At 40.2% G+C, this 15,519-nt stretch overlaps 1 protein-coding gene across 2 annotated transcripts in view; it reads right to left on the bottom strand.

Moving 5' to 3' along the window:
• The window catches only part of LOC127161171 (NACHT, LRR and PYD domains-containing protein 12), a 68,172-nt gene extending 57,512 nt beyond the window's left edge, over positions 1-10,660 (bottom strand). The window contains exon 1 of one of the 2 annotated variants that reach the window (XM_051103819.1): positions 10,629-10,660. The gene's annotated coding sequence lies outside the window, so the exon portion shown is untranslated. The remainder of the gene's footprint in view (positions 1-10,628) is intronic. The other variant, XM_051103818.1, reaches the window with a different exon arrangement.
• Between the last annotated feature and the right edge of the window lie 4,859 nt (positions 10,661-15,519).

The following is a 15,519-nucleotide window of genomic DNA, read 5'->3' as shown; positions in this document are numbered from 1 at the left end:
GAGATCATTTTCTTATCTAGCGCCCAAACTCCGGAACTATCTACCCAACACTGTTCGGGACGCAGACACACTCTGTCAGTTTAAATCTAGATTAAAGACCCATTTCTTTAACCTTGCTTACACATAACAAATCAACATATTCTTATAATTCAAATCCGTTAAAGGATTGTTAGGCTGCACTAATTAGGTCAACCGGAACCGGGAACACTTCCCATAACACCCGATGTACTCAGTGCATCGTCAGAAGAATGGCATCTATGCTAATATTTGTCTGTTTCTCTCCTATTTCCGAGGTCACATTAACCACCAGATCTAGTCCGTATCCAGATCAGATGGTCACTGCAGTCCCCCGGATCCAGTCCGAACCCAGCCCAGATGGTGGATCAGCACCTAGAGACGACCTCTACAGCCCTGAATGTCAGCGGAGTCCACATCAACTAGATGAGCCCCAGAGACGGATCCACAGTGAAGACCACATCACCTAGACGGCTGTCGGCACAAGACCACAGGAACTTTGACCAGAGGAGAACTGGCCCCCCGACTGAGCCTGGTTTCTCCCAAGGTTTTTTTTTCTCCATTTGTCACCGATGGAGTTTTGGTTCCTTGCCGCTGTCGCCTCTGGCTTGCTTAGTTGGGGACACTTTCTCTTAACACAATATTGCATTTTATTTTTCTTGTTTTTGATTAACTACCTTTACCTGAAAAGTGAGTGTTTACTGTTGCCTTTGGCATTGTTGATGTACTGTTTCCTATTTAATACTGTACAGCCGCCTTGTCACAATTCTGTATTGTTAAAGGCGGTATATAAATAAAGGTGACTTGACTTGACTTGAATTGTATACCTATCATTGCAAACAGTGACTGTGAGGAAGAAAAAAGAAAAGAGAGAATAAGTACTCATTTGGCTTAATGTATCAGTAATGTATTAGTAAATTCCAGTGTAGCAGTGAAGCTTTTCTATGTTGAGAAAACAGAAGTGGTCAAGAACATTAAAGAAATGCCACAAAGACTCCCTGCCGTGCCTTCCACAATGAGATTTTGCAGTGTCAATACAATATAACTATGCATACTGCTGCTACACTTCACTATCGCTGGACCAAATGTAACGAGAGCAGTAGAGATGTGGCCCCTTTAAGAGTGAGCGCTCCTTTGAATGGAACTGCAATGCGCCACAAGCACACACATAAGATGGTTTATTTTCTGTTGCTCATTAAGTTGTTTTGGTTTAATAAGTAGCCTGATGACAATGGGACATTTAAGGAAGACACTTATACAGGTTCATCCCCTGCTGGTTGGCAGATCTTAGTTGGTTTTAACTGGTCTCCCAGCCTGACCAGCTAAGACCAGCCTGGGCAGCCAAGGAAGTGGCCAGAACCCCTCTTAAACCAGCCTGCAGAGCAGCTATGACCAGCTACCCTTAATAGCACACGTACATCTTGGAGACGTCTATTTGACATCTGCATTTACATCTGCAAGACGCAGGTAGTTTGTAATACTATAGATGAGAATGCCTAAGAAAATATTAAAAACATCCCCTTCACTTTACTGTACCACTTGCCATTGTATTCTCACAGACGTGAAATATAAGCCGCTGCTGCTGTAGCTGTTATTTGAATGTGACATGCTTAATCTTTAATCCTCTTGCGAATAAGCTGCGCATATTTTTACAACCGTATGTTTTCTAGTTTAGAAATGAAACTGGTGATGCAAAAGCACTAAAATAAAAGTGAGACCTTGTACTTATCTGAGTTTCAGAGAAACTCTGAAAGTGCACTACTGTGAAAGGCTGAGTGAACGCCAACCTGCCATTTAAAGGTAAAGGTGACATGAACCAATCAGCCTGTGCCAAGTCGTATAAGGCTGTGAATGTCATCATATGTGTTGCTTTAGAGGGTTTTGCATCAATATATTTATATCTATATCTACACTGACCAAAATTATAAATGCAACACTTTTGTTTTTGCCCCCATTTTTCATGAGCTGAACTCGAAGATCTAAGACTTTTTCTTTGTACACAAAAGGCCTACTTCTCTCAAATATTGTTCACAAATCTGTCTAAACTTCTCCTTTGCAGAGATAATCCATCCACCTCACAGGTGTGGCATATCAAGATGCTGATTAGACAGCAGGATTATTGCACAGGTGTGCCTTAGGCTGGCCACAATAAAACTCCACTCTAAAAGGTGCGGTTTTATCACACAGCACAATGCCACAGATGTTGCAGATTTTGAGGGAGCGTGCAATTGGCGTGCTGACTGCTGGAATGTCCACCAGAGCTGTTGCCCGTGAATTGAATGTTCATTTCTCTACCATAAGCCATCTCTAAAGGTGTTTCAGAGAATTTGGCAGTACATCCAACTGGCCTCACAACTGCAGACCACGTGTAACCACACCAGCCCAGGACCTCCACATCCAGCATCTTCACCTCCAAGATTGTCTGAGACCAGCCACCCAGACAGCTGCTGCAACAATCGGTTTGCATAACCAAAGAATTTCTGCACAAACTGTCAGAAACCGTCTCAGGGAAGCTCATTTGCATGCTCGTCGTCCTAATCGAGGTCTTGACCAGACTGCAGTTCATCATCGTAACCGACTTGAGTGGGCAAATGCTCACATTCGATGGCGTCTGGCACTTTGGAGAGGTGTTCACTGGGATTCACTACAGGGCAGATGGCAGACAGCGTGTATGGCGTCGTGTGGGTGAGAGGTTTGCTGATGTCTACATTGTGGATCGAGTGGCCCATGGTGGCGGTGGGGTTATGGTATGGGCAGGCGTATGTTATGGACAACGAACACAGGTGCATTTTTTTTATGGTATTTCGAATGCACAGAGATACCGTGACAAGATCCTGAGGCCCATTGTTGTGCCATTCATCCATGACCATCACCTCATGTTGCAGCATGATAATGCACGGCCTCATGTTGCAAGGATCTGTACCCAATTCCTGGAAGCTGAAAACATCCTAGTTCTTGCATGGCCAGCATATTTACCGGACATGTCACCCATTGAGCATGTTTGGGATGCTCTGGATCGGCGTATATACGACAGCGTGTTCCAGTTCCTGCCAATATCCAGCAACTTCACACAGCCATTGAAGAGAAGTGGACCAACATTCCACAGGCCACAATCAACAACCTGATCAACTCTATGCGAAGGAGATGTGTTGCACTGCGTGAGGCAAATAGTGGTCACACCAGATACTGACTGGTTTTTGGACACCACAGTGATAAAACTCATGGATTCAGATGGTGATTTATTAACAGTGGAGAAACAAATTCTGTGATCTTACAAACCCAGGAATGCAGTGCTCAAGTGGCCAGTTGCATGATTGTCTGCTGTAGATAAAAATCCATATGCTTGGAATAATAAGAATAAGTTCATATTTAATGAAATCCTATTTATTATTTGGTTAATTCTCCTGTTTAGAAATAGAAAAAAAAGATGCGCTATAGTTGAAATTTTTTTTTTTTTTTTTTTGTCTTGAATTGTATCTCTCAGAATGACAGATGTCATTAAAATTTTGGAGATTACAAACAATTTAATGCAGCTTCATATTTACATAAGGCAAACATAAAGCTGCTTGGTTATGTATATTATTGTATATAATACATAATACAAATTGTATTGAATATGTTGCTGCTATAATATGATTTATCATATAGTATATGAAAATGATTATATTCAGTGGCTTCTCATACTTTTCTGAGTGATATTTAGTGCCAGTTCAGATGAAAACTATGCTTTATTCATAGATGTTTTATTCAATAATCCAATTTTGTGCATAAGGTAAATGAGTGTGTCACTGGAGTAGAAATGCTGCTATTTTTATTGAATGAGTCTTGAGTTTACCATATGGACACAGTATTACATAAGTATTACATTAAAATTTCACGAACAGTTCACATCACACAGACTGTTACACTACACCCCGGACTACGTCTCCCATCACCCATCGCGCTGATTGCGCTAACACCTGTGGCCAATCAGGCGCGCTATATAAGCCCCGGATTTTCCTCCGTATCTCACCGGGTATTGTGGTTTTGCATTGTTGTTTCGCGTATCTCCCTAGTTCCCTAGTTCCCAATTCCCTTAGTTTAGCTTTCTCGCCTGGTCATCTCGTTTCGTCCGTCTCGCCACCTGCCTCTTGGACTTCTCGCTCGGTTTACAGATTACCCCTTTGCCTCACCCTTCGGATCTCATTTGCCGTTGATCGACCCACGGCTGCTGCACGGACTATCCCCACGTCTTGCCTTTGCTACTCTTGTTTGCTATTGTTCCAACCCTGCCTGTTTTCACCATGTTTCTGTCTCGTCCCTATAAAAGCTTGCAAATGGATCCGCTCGCCTCTCATCTCCCTCCCCCCATTACAATAAGAGAAAGAGAAGTGCTTTCTGCTCGAACAACTTCTGAACAACATATTCTTTAACCCTTACACCAGACGGTATATATCCAATATATTGATCCATATTTCTTCTAATTTCTGTTTAATTAAAAACAGTCAAGCATGTCTATGCTTGATTTTTTCATCTTTGTTAAAGAGCTGTTAAAGGGCTCTATGTAGATTTCAGAAACCCTTGTTATTAGTGACACTAGTGTCCATTAAGTGTGCTGTGGTCAGCAACTTATTGCTCATGCTCTTGCACACACTCCATAGTGATGCAAGTAAGTGATAGCCAATGTGATTCACCAACATCATGGTGAGTTGGTGACCACAGTTAAAGGCATTTTATAGCCTACTGAATCATACACAGACTTAATGCTATCAACACCTATCACGGTGCCCAAAAGGGCCCATGTCACACCTCTCTTTATCACCCTGCACTGGCTCCCAATTGCAGCTTGCATCAAATTCAAGACACTGATGCTTGCATATAGAACAGCCACAGGCTCGGCACCCGCCTACCTCCACTCACTGCTACCAATCTATACTCCCTCCAGAACTCTGAGATCCGCCAGTGAGCGACGCCTCATTGTACCATCACAAAGAGGCACAAAATCACTTTCCAAAACATTCTCTTACACCGTTCCTGGCTGGTGGAATGATCTTCCCACCGCTATCCGGAATGCCAACTCCCTAACAACTTTCAAGCGACTGCTGAAAACCCATCTCTTTCGACATTACTTGACTTAACAAAAAAAAAAAAAAAAATATATATATATATATATTTTTTTTTTTTCTACTCTTTTCCCTTTCTAGTTTGTACTTATTTGAACAATGCCTGTTATATGGTAATTTGAGCACTTTGTAGGTCGTTTTGCCTCTTTAGGACAATTCGCTTGATGTATTCCCCACCTGTAAGTCGCTTTGGATAAAAGTGTCTGCTAAATGAATAAATGTAAATAAATGTAAATGTAACACCTGCAAGTACTTGGGAGAGAACTGCCAGGTGTTTTTTTTCGTAGCATAAAAGAGGACAGTGGTACAAGAGGAATACCAAATTATTGTGTGATAATAACAGACATAGCACCGACATTCAAAAACAATGAACTTGTGACAAGGCTCCTAAAATAATCAGGTCTTCACTTTACGTTTTCATTTAATGATGAAAAGAGTGACTTTATCTCACAGAGTATGACACAGCCTGCAGAAGTGACATGCATGGTTGTTGTCACCACTAAAATTACCTACTGTAGCCAAAGCACAATAAACTTATTTAGCCTCTTCCAAGGCCCATATTTACAAAATATAGACATCTGGGAATTCATACTCTGGTCTCAAGAGACCAAGTCAATCATTCCGGATCCAAAAGCATCTAAAATGTTCTGGTGTTGCTAGAGGAGGAGTACAGTGAGAAGTGCCTGGTACCCACAGTGATGTTCAGTGATTGTAAAGCTCTTATATTGGGATATATGAGTGCTGAAGGTGTGAGGGAGTTGTGCTTTATCAGTGCTGTCCTGAATTCACACACCACTGTGTGATGTAATACAAAAAACTGAAACTGCAGATGCTACCCTCCCCTCATTCCCTACATTACTGGGGTAACAAGTAGAAACAAGTATACCTAACTTTATCTAGCAAGCTAACATCATTTGTCAGCTAGCAAGCAAAGTTCTAGAGCAGCTTCCTGTACATTCATTGAGCAATATCTGATAGTATATATTTTTGTACAAGGATGTAACGGTATGATCATGATTATACCTAAATGATCACTATCAATATTATAATGGTATTGTTAAAATGTGCTGGAAATGTTAAAAAAATATAGACACATAAATCGTTTCACCACTTTTTGTATTTAAAATCAACAAACAATAAATAAAATTAGGGTACAACAGGGTTAAAGGGGTACAAGGCACCTTTGCTATTAACCACTAGATGGCAGAAAAACATGGCGTAGCACTTTCCAAAACATCCACTTTTCAAGATACACATGCAAATTTGGATGATCGATGCGATCGCGGGCTGCAGCGCAAAGTTGATTCTGTGCTTACTTGATCTGATATTTGATGTTTTTCAAATGTTGTAGATTTAAGTAGCAAATAAGAATCGCTAAAATTATTCAATATATCTTGATACAAAGGTCTGCTTAATGATTTTCAGTTTTGTTTAAGATAATTAAAACAACAGTTTTTAAATAACGAAAGAATATGTAAAAGTATGGTATTTGGGGTAAAATGCACCCCTGCTGTTGGGGCTAAAAGGCACAATAATTAACATGATAATTAATAGATGGCTAACCTTTTCTTAATATCATATATAATGTTGGGTGTCCATTATATTTAAAAACATAATAATAATCTAATGTAATTTATATTAGATTATAATAATTTTTATAATTTATTGTATAATTTGTTGTTACTACTGTAAACCTATATTAAATTACTCTGTAAAGATTCTGAGAGCATTGAATGAGATCCCATTTCAAAATGATTTTGTATCTGTATTTTAAAATGTTTTATAAATTGTTTAAAATGACAGTATACTTCTTGAGCAAAAATTAATTATTTTATTTATCAAAATAAGCAGAAAGCAGTACAAACTTTGCTAAAGTGACTGTTTTGAACAAGTATTAACTTAGACATTATTAAAAACAACATTATTTTAGCTAAACTATTTGTATAAATACTGTGTGCCTTTTACCCCATGCATTTGTTACACCCCATTGAACTCTTATTTGGTTTCTCCCAGTGTCTCCCCCTGTCATCCTGTTTACTTTGGTTTTGCCCTCGTTATTGTCATCCCATTCACCTGTCTTTGTAATCAGCACACCCTTTATAAGTCTGTCTCTGTTCTTAGTTCTCTGTCGGTCTTTAATGTTGTTGGAGGTTACTACGTGTGTGGATATTCCTGCCTGTTCCTGCTTGTACTACCAAAGGATTATAGTAAATCATTTTGCTTGTTATCTCGTCTCTCGTCTCGTTCCATCCAGCACGGAGCTCAACCGTAACAGAAAGACCGACCTAAAACAGTTTTCCCCGGCGTTTTCCCTGCTTTATTTTCTGTTTTTTCCCAGTGTTTGTTGATTTTTCGTTATGGATCCCGCCGTTCAGATCATCATCCTGGAGCAGGGGAATCGCTCTCTCGAGGACCACACCAGAGACTTTGTGCAACTCATACCACTCACGCACTACCCGGACAGCTGCTTGTGCACGTTCTATCGTGTTGGACTTAACATCACCATCAAGGCGCAGCTGTCCGGGGAGGGTCCTCGAGAGAGCATCGCCGATTACATTGAGTGGGTGCTGGCGTCCTGTAGATCGTCATGGACCATTGACTTCGTCAAGGAGGACGTCAGCCCCACTCCAGACCCAGAACCCAGCCAACCATCACCCCGACAAGCGGAGTTGGAGCCCGAGCCCACCGCAGATGAAGAGCCAGAGCCTAGAGCGACAGAGCCAGAGCCGGACACGTCTGACCAGGTGCGAGAGCCGGACATTACGTCCGCTAAGGTGGAGTGCTGCGTGGAGCAAGAGAGGGCTATGGAGAGCCCTGCCCACTGCACCACCGCTGGGGGTGAGATTGAACTGAATTCTGGGGACTTGATGGACTTCTTTACGGAAGTTCTAGAAACTCACTCTGGGGATTTAATAGACTTTTCTACGGAAATATCTACCTGTTATGATCATCCTGTCTGCCTGGAATTCCCACCCACCCACCCTCTTCTGTCTACATCCATGTCTGTCTGGCCACCGCTGTCCCCTGACAGCCCCTCTGCTCACCCTCAGCCCACCACCTGTGCAGTGGGCTCGCCGCGGGTCTGCCAGCTTTCATCGGCGTCATGGCTGGAGGATCCCTCAGCTCCGCCTCCAGCCTCAGAGTCCAGAACTCCGCCTCGGCCCTCCGACCCTGCGGCTCCACCACGGCTCTCAGCTCCCTCGTCTCCACCGGCGCCCGTCGGCCCACCAGCTCCACCGGGCTCCCTCGTCCCTCCGGCTCCGCCTTGGTCGGTCGTCGTCCCGCCATCGCCTCAGGACTCCACTCCTCCGGCTTTGCCTCGTCGCTCCGTCCCACCGGCTCCGTTGGGCTCCTCCCTCCCTCCGGCTCCACCTCAGTCCTCTGTCGCTCCGGCTCCGCAGCGGACCTCCGGAGCTCCGCCTCCGCCTCAGTCGCTGGAGCCTTGGGCTCCGCCTTGGCCCTCCGGATCCTCGGTGTCGCCCTGGATCTTCGGCTCTCCGTCTCCGCCTCGGGCTCCTCTGCCAGCTGCTCCGCCTCTGTCGGTCGGCCCCCTGGAGTCGGCAACCCTTCCTCCTCCATGGCTCCTCCCTCCGTCGGCTCCACTGTGGGTCCTCATCATGGCTGCGGTCTGGGTCTGTCTCAGCCTCTCCTGCTCCGGGTCCCTCCTGTTTCCTCCCTGGCTCCTCCCACCTTCGTCGCCCCCGTGGACTCTGTTGACTCTGGTTTGTGTCCCCCTTCCGGGGTCCCGCCCTCCGCCGAAGCCTCCTCCCACATGGACTCTCTATCGCTGCTGTTTTTTCACCCCCTTTTGTCTTTTTTTTGTTGTTGTCTACGGCGCGAGGTCGCGCCTATTCGGAGGGGGGAGTAATGTTACACCCCATTGAACTCTTATTTGGTTTCTCCCAGTGTCTCCCCCTGTCATCCTGTTTACTTTGGTTTTGCCCTCGTTATTGTCATCCCATTCACCTGTCTTTGTAATCAGCACACCCTTTATAAGTCTGTCTCTGTTCTTAGTTCTCTGTCGGTCTTTAATGTTGTTGGAGGTTACTACGTGTGTGGATATTCCTGCCTGTTCCTGCTTGTACTACCAAAGGATTATAGTAAATCATTTTGCTTGTTATCTCGTCTCTCGTCTCGTTCCATCCAGCACGGAGCTCAACCGTAACAGCATTTCAGCCTTTAAAGAAAAGTGTTAAGTCAAAGTGATATTTGATTAATAAATGTTTATATGTATTTTATCTGCTCCATAAATATTTATAGATATCTTATGCAAATTGTTTTGTGCAGAATCCACATTAGCTTGTTTTCCAATCAACCGGTCAAAATGTACAGCATGACAGGAAATTTGTAAAAAAAAAAAAAAAAAAAAACATTTGGGGCATTTTTAGATGTAACACTGTAATCCACTCTCTGACTCAAGATGGCACTTATGGAACATCAGAATTACAGCTGTTTCCTGTAACCTCCGTGGATAAAGCAGCATTGCGATTAAGAACACTATTAGGCTGAGTATTACATCATGGAGCGAAAATGAAAACAAAATCTTTTTTAAAGACATTCCGAACTTTCAGTGGTACATTGATATTTAATAAAACCTTGCATCTTTTCACCACCTTTTCACACAAAACGAAACTACTGTGCTGTGCGCATGTAAGACTGTTACTTAAAACTTTATGAAACGTAAATGTTAACTACTTAAAACTTGCTTTATGCTGGACACTATTTATTTATCCTCAGTTGTTCAAATTAAAATATTAAACTGTAATACTAACCATGGGGAATTTAATCATGAATTATCATTAAATTGGTAATCGTTCCATTCCTAGTACATACTTAGCTAGTTTCCAATACTTGTCTTTCCTACTGTTCTGGACCTTAAATGTGTATGTTGCATGGGTGACTGTAGAGGGACAGAAAGTTCTCAGATTACATAAAAATATTTTAATTTATGTTCCGAAGATGAAAAAAAGGTCTTACAGGAGTGGAACAACATAATGGTGAGTAATTAATGACAGAATTACATTTTTTAAGTGAACTGTTCTTTTCAGACTCAATACAAAATACTGCCCCTCAAAGTATTTAATTACAAATGATATTCTATTTTATTTTATTATATATATACTGTATATATATATTGGTCCAAGAAAAAAAATTACTAAATACTATAAAGTAATTAAATACATATTTTAAATACATGAAAAAAATAAAATAAAATACTGCCCATCTCTGGTTCGGGGCACATCATAAGAAATACAGTTTGAGAAATCACAAGCTCACTAATAAGCACAGTGAATGACAAACACAGTGATTTCACACTATGTAACAGCAAAATGAGAAACTGTGATGCTTTCAGTGATTAACTTAAAAAAAAAAAAACTCACTTGATCATCAGTTTGATCACGACATGAAGGAGTATTAAAGTAAACTAAAGTAAGTTCTTTCTCAGAAGTCACAGATATCATATATAATTTATCTATATCAACATAAAAATTATAAAGATGAAGCACTCACCTCAAATACTATTTGCAGATCTTACTATTTCCTGCTCTGAACTGTTGTGTTGAACAGCAGCGTTAAAATTTCTTTCACTTCCGTAAAAGAAGTTTTTGAAAACAGGTAAAACTGGTTTTCAGGCTGAGACATGAGGAACAGAAGAATGACAGTCAGACGTCCGCGCACGCACACACACACACACACACATGTTGTGTTTCCATGTTTTATGGGGACATTCCATAGGCGTAATGGTTTTTATACTGTACAAACCCTATTTTCTATCGCCCTACACCTAAACCTAGCCCTCACAGGAGACTGTGCACACTTTTACTTTCTCAAAAAAACTCATTCTGCATGATTTATAAGCCTGTTTCCTCATGGGGACCTCACAAATGTCCCCACAAGGTCAAAATTTACTGATATTAATATCCTTGTGGGTACATTTGGTCCCCATAACGTGATAAATACCAGGTGCATACACACACACACACACACACACACACACACACACAGCTGTAGTGATTGTTGTTGTGTTATAAATGTGTCTGTTCTTGTGTTCAGATGCCTGTTTCCTCACACTGGATGCAAACACTAAACTCATTCTGTCCGAGGAGAACAGAAACGTGACAAATCTGGACAAAAAACACATCAACCGATGTATCCTGATCATCCACACAGATTTGATGTGTATCGTTAGGTGTTGTGTAGAGAGAGTGTGTGTGGACGCTGTTACTGAGAGATTGACTGGAGTGGACGTGTTTATATCAGTGTCATATAAGAGCATCAGCAGGAAGGGACGGGGTGATGAGTGTTTGTTTGGAAATAATGATCAGTCCTGGAGTTTGATTTTGCTCTCTTGATAGATATTCATTCAGACACAATAAGATACAGACTGATCTCCCTGTGAAGCCCATCATCAGTAGAATAGGAGTGTATGTGGATGTGAGTGCAGCAACTCTGTTCTTCTACAGTGTCTCTGACACAATGAGTCTCATCCACACAGAACAGATCACATTCACTCAGTCACTCTATCCTGGATTTTGGATTTTGTCTGGATCAGTGAAACTGTGTTGATGAATCAGAATAGACTGATGAGAGATTCTACCCATAATGCTTTGAGCTGCTGATGAATCAGTAAGAGTGAGATGTTATTGAGTCTCTTCATGACATTAATACTGCAGCACGACTTCTATCACTCAAATAATCAAAATAATTCAAAGCCCCCTGCATCTTTTATCTTTGGAAAAGCCAACTCAATTTAGCTTTCAAAGTATTTGGGATCATTATAATTATCATTATCAAGTTGATAAACAGGTTCAAGTTATTAGACTTAACGACTAAACATGAAGTACATAAAACCTTTCGTTCACCTTTCGTAGGTTTCTATGTAAGTACCGGTACTTCTGATTGGGCTGAGGCTGCTATTTTAGCGAGTTTGAAGAAAAAGTATTTGATGGACATATAATATGTGTTGAGAGCATTCACTCAGTATCATTATCTCATTTTTGACCGAGATGGCTTTTAGCTGGTTTTGCACCTGAACTCTTCATATACACATTCAAAAATATTTTTAACAAAAATACAAGCGTCAGCAACAGGCCATATCTCTGACTATGGTCTGTTGGCACAACCCTATTGCATTTTGTCACTAAATGTAGCAATATATAAAATCTGTATTATACTAGGCTACATACAAAATTAAAAGGAATATATTTGCATCATAACTGACTTCTAATGAAATAAACAAGTTGAAGTTACTTAGTTGCTCCCAACTAGAGACTTCACAATCAGGTGCTTCTCATTTCTGATATTGCGCGTCCTAATTTTTTCCCTTGCTTCCGTTTCTTGTTTTCTAGCTCCACCCTCTTAAAGGAAAGGAAAACATATTTGTACACTGAAATTCTTAGACAAGCATCACTTCAACGCTACATCAGTTATGCTCAAGGGATCACAAGTTTTGTCAAGAATTGAAGATTTATAAATGTATTATATCTAAATGAGTATGAATAAAACAAAATGCAGTGTTTACTTAAAAACACAATTATACTTAAACATATACTTTTATTTTGGTAAACATATGCTAATACAACACAAATTACATTAAAACAGATTTGACTGTTTTTAAAACAGATTTGTGGGCGTTTGCAGAAATTAGCATTTTTTAAAGCATGACACCTATAAAACGTTGATATGTTTTTTATGTAGATTATTGTTTAATTATGTATTATGTGACTGTTGTCATATTTATCCCTTTAACTGTCACTGTCCCACCTGTGGGACGCTTGGTGCTCTTTTTTCGTTGTCCTTTTTCTCTATCAAATATTTTAGTAATCACTATAAATTATATATCATATGAAAGCTGAGAAGCCCATGATGTTACCATGGGAATGGTACTGTAAAATCTTTTGGCGGTCTCCTCCCCCTTAGCGGCGGTGTCATGTGTCATATTTCAAAATGCATTGTGGTCTTTTAGAATCAAAACTTTTTATAATCTTGACAAAATACATCATTGGAAAGGTCTGAGACTCAGTATTTTATATTTGGTGGTTATTTTGTGATAAAGTAAAATTGACAGAGAAATTTAGACATTTGTGACAGAAAAATGCACAGAGTTTGTCTATAGAGTTTAAATGGCACTCATTGGCTGTTTGTGGTATAACGCTCTAAACAAACAATTTTTTTCATATGAACTTTAAATTTGGAACATAACTTATTTAGACATAAGGCTTCAATTCGATATCAAATTTAGGGTAAAACATCTTATGTAAAACATGTATTTTATATAAAATAAAATAAAAATTGTACAGTGTATTTTCTTTTTAGTAAATTTAAATTTCTATAACTTATCAATAATTTTTTTTTTTTTTTTTTTTTTTTTTTAATTCCACTTCTGCCATAATCTGCTGACTGTCTTCTTTAGACAGGGCGTGTTCTGCGTCTTGCAGCTCTGCATGTGCGGCGAAGGAAAGACAGTGTGGTGGGTTAAGCGACAGCTGTGGTGTGAATGAAGAGAATGAAGGGGATATTTTAGATGATTAAAATTATATGAGTTCTGATAACTGGACTGAGGTTGAACCGATGTCTCAGAAACGCAAAGACAGAGGCTCAGACTCTGAGGAATTCACCGGAGGAGGGGAAGGAAGGAGTAAAATGATGAGAAGGGAGGATGAGTACAAAATTATCTTGATGTTTGAGACAATGGGTGAAATGAGTAATCCAATGCGATTAACAAAGGTACTTAAAAAAAGCTGTTGGGGAAATAACATCAGCCAGGTACCTAACCAACAATCGGGTGATTGTCTGAATAAAAACAAGAGATTTTGACCAAAATAAAGGAGTTAGGAGGATTAGGAGTTAAATTTCATGTGCCTGGCGAGGTGAATGGCATTAAAGGAGTAATTACTGGTGTCTCGATGTCTTTATCAGATGAGATATTAAGAAACCAGTTAATGAATGAAAAGGTAATAGATGTGAAAAGATTATCGTCAAACAGAGACGGGAAAAAAGAGCCAAGTAAAACAGTAATAATAACGGTGAATGGGAAACTGCTTCCAGAAAATGTTAAAATGGGATATGTCTGCTACCCTGTTAGACCTTTTATAAAACCTGCATTGAGATGTTTCAATTGCCAAAGGTTAGGCCATGTAGCAGAAGTATGCAAGGGAAAGAAAAGATGCTGTAAATGTGAAGGTGAACACAGTTATGGAGAATGTGGGGATCTAGTTAAATCTAAGTGTTGCAACTGTGGAGGTCCACATAGTGTAGCATGTTTAGGATGTATAGCACAGAAACAAGCCATGGAAGCTATGAAGTACAAATCAGAGCACAATGTTTCATATGCTCAGGCAGTTAAAAAGGTTCAAAATGAGCAAGGAAATAGGATGAGTTTTGAATAATCTAACGCAATTGAAACACCAAACAAGGGAGTAGAAAGGTCTAAAACAAGTGTAGATACAAATATGCTTAAAGTAAGCTTATTGCATTTATTGCTGAAGTCATCAACTGTGCGGCTCAAACTAACAAAAGAACAGAGAAGCTGAAAATCATTATATCTGCAGCAGCTCATCAGCTGGGTATAACAGAAGTATCAGTTGAGAAAATTCAGACACTACTAGGGCAATCTCAGCATAATGCAAGCTCTCAGGAATCCCTAGACAGACAAAGGTTAAACAAATAATATGACATTTAGGATAATACAGTGGAATGCTAGGAGTCTGACTGCAAATGGCCAAGAATTCAAGAAGGTTGTGCATGAATTGACAGACCTTCCTGATTTAATATGCGTTCAAGAGACATTTCACATTTAGACTTTGTTATTCCAGGGTATTTATCCATTAGAAAAGATAGATCAAGAGCAACTGGTGGAGGGTGTGCAACATTTATAAAGAATGGGGTGGCTTATAGGGAAGTAAAGGTAGAAACACAATATGAATGTATTAAGGTGGAGGTATGGACATCGTTAGGGAAAGTAACAATAATAAACTATTACAATCCGTGTGAGCAAATATCTTTAATGGATTTAAATAACATTTGGAGTAAAAAAGAAGGTATAGTAATATGGTGCGGGGATTTTAATGCACATAGTGTTGTATGAGGAAGTTCAAACACAGATAAAAATGGCATAGTGGTGGAAGAATATGTTTAAATGATGGTTGTGGTGCAAGGTTTGACATCAGGAAACAAATAAAATCATGCGTAGATCTAACGATAGTCTCAGCATCAATAGCAGTGAAGTGTCAGTGGGAGGTAATGGAGCAGTCATCAGTTGGGAGTGACCATTTTCCAGTAAATTGCACGGTAGGATTAAAAATGCAAAGGAGTATTATTGTATTATAATACTGTTTTATCATCATACTCCTTTGTTGTTAATTATTTCTGTTGATGTAAGCCCTTATTGGAATTGACGTGC

Source organism: Labeo rohita, unplaced genomic scaffold (genome assembly GCF_022985175.1).
Source record: "Labeo rohita strain BAU-BD-2019 unplaced genomic scaffold, IGBB_LRoh.1.0 scaffold_57, whole genome shotgun sequence".
In the NCBI taxonomy this organism is placed as follows: Eukaryota; Metazoa; Chordata; class Actinopteri; order Cypriniformes; family Cyprinidae; genus Labeo; species Labeo rohita.
Note: the sequence above shows the minus strand (reverse complement) of the source record. Positions and strands in the feature narration are given on the sequence as shown.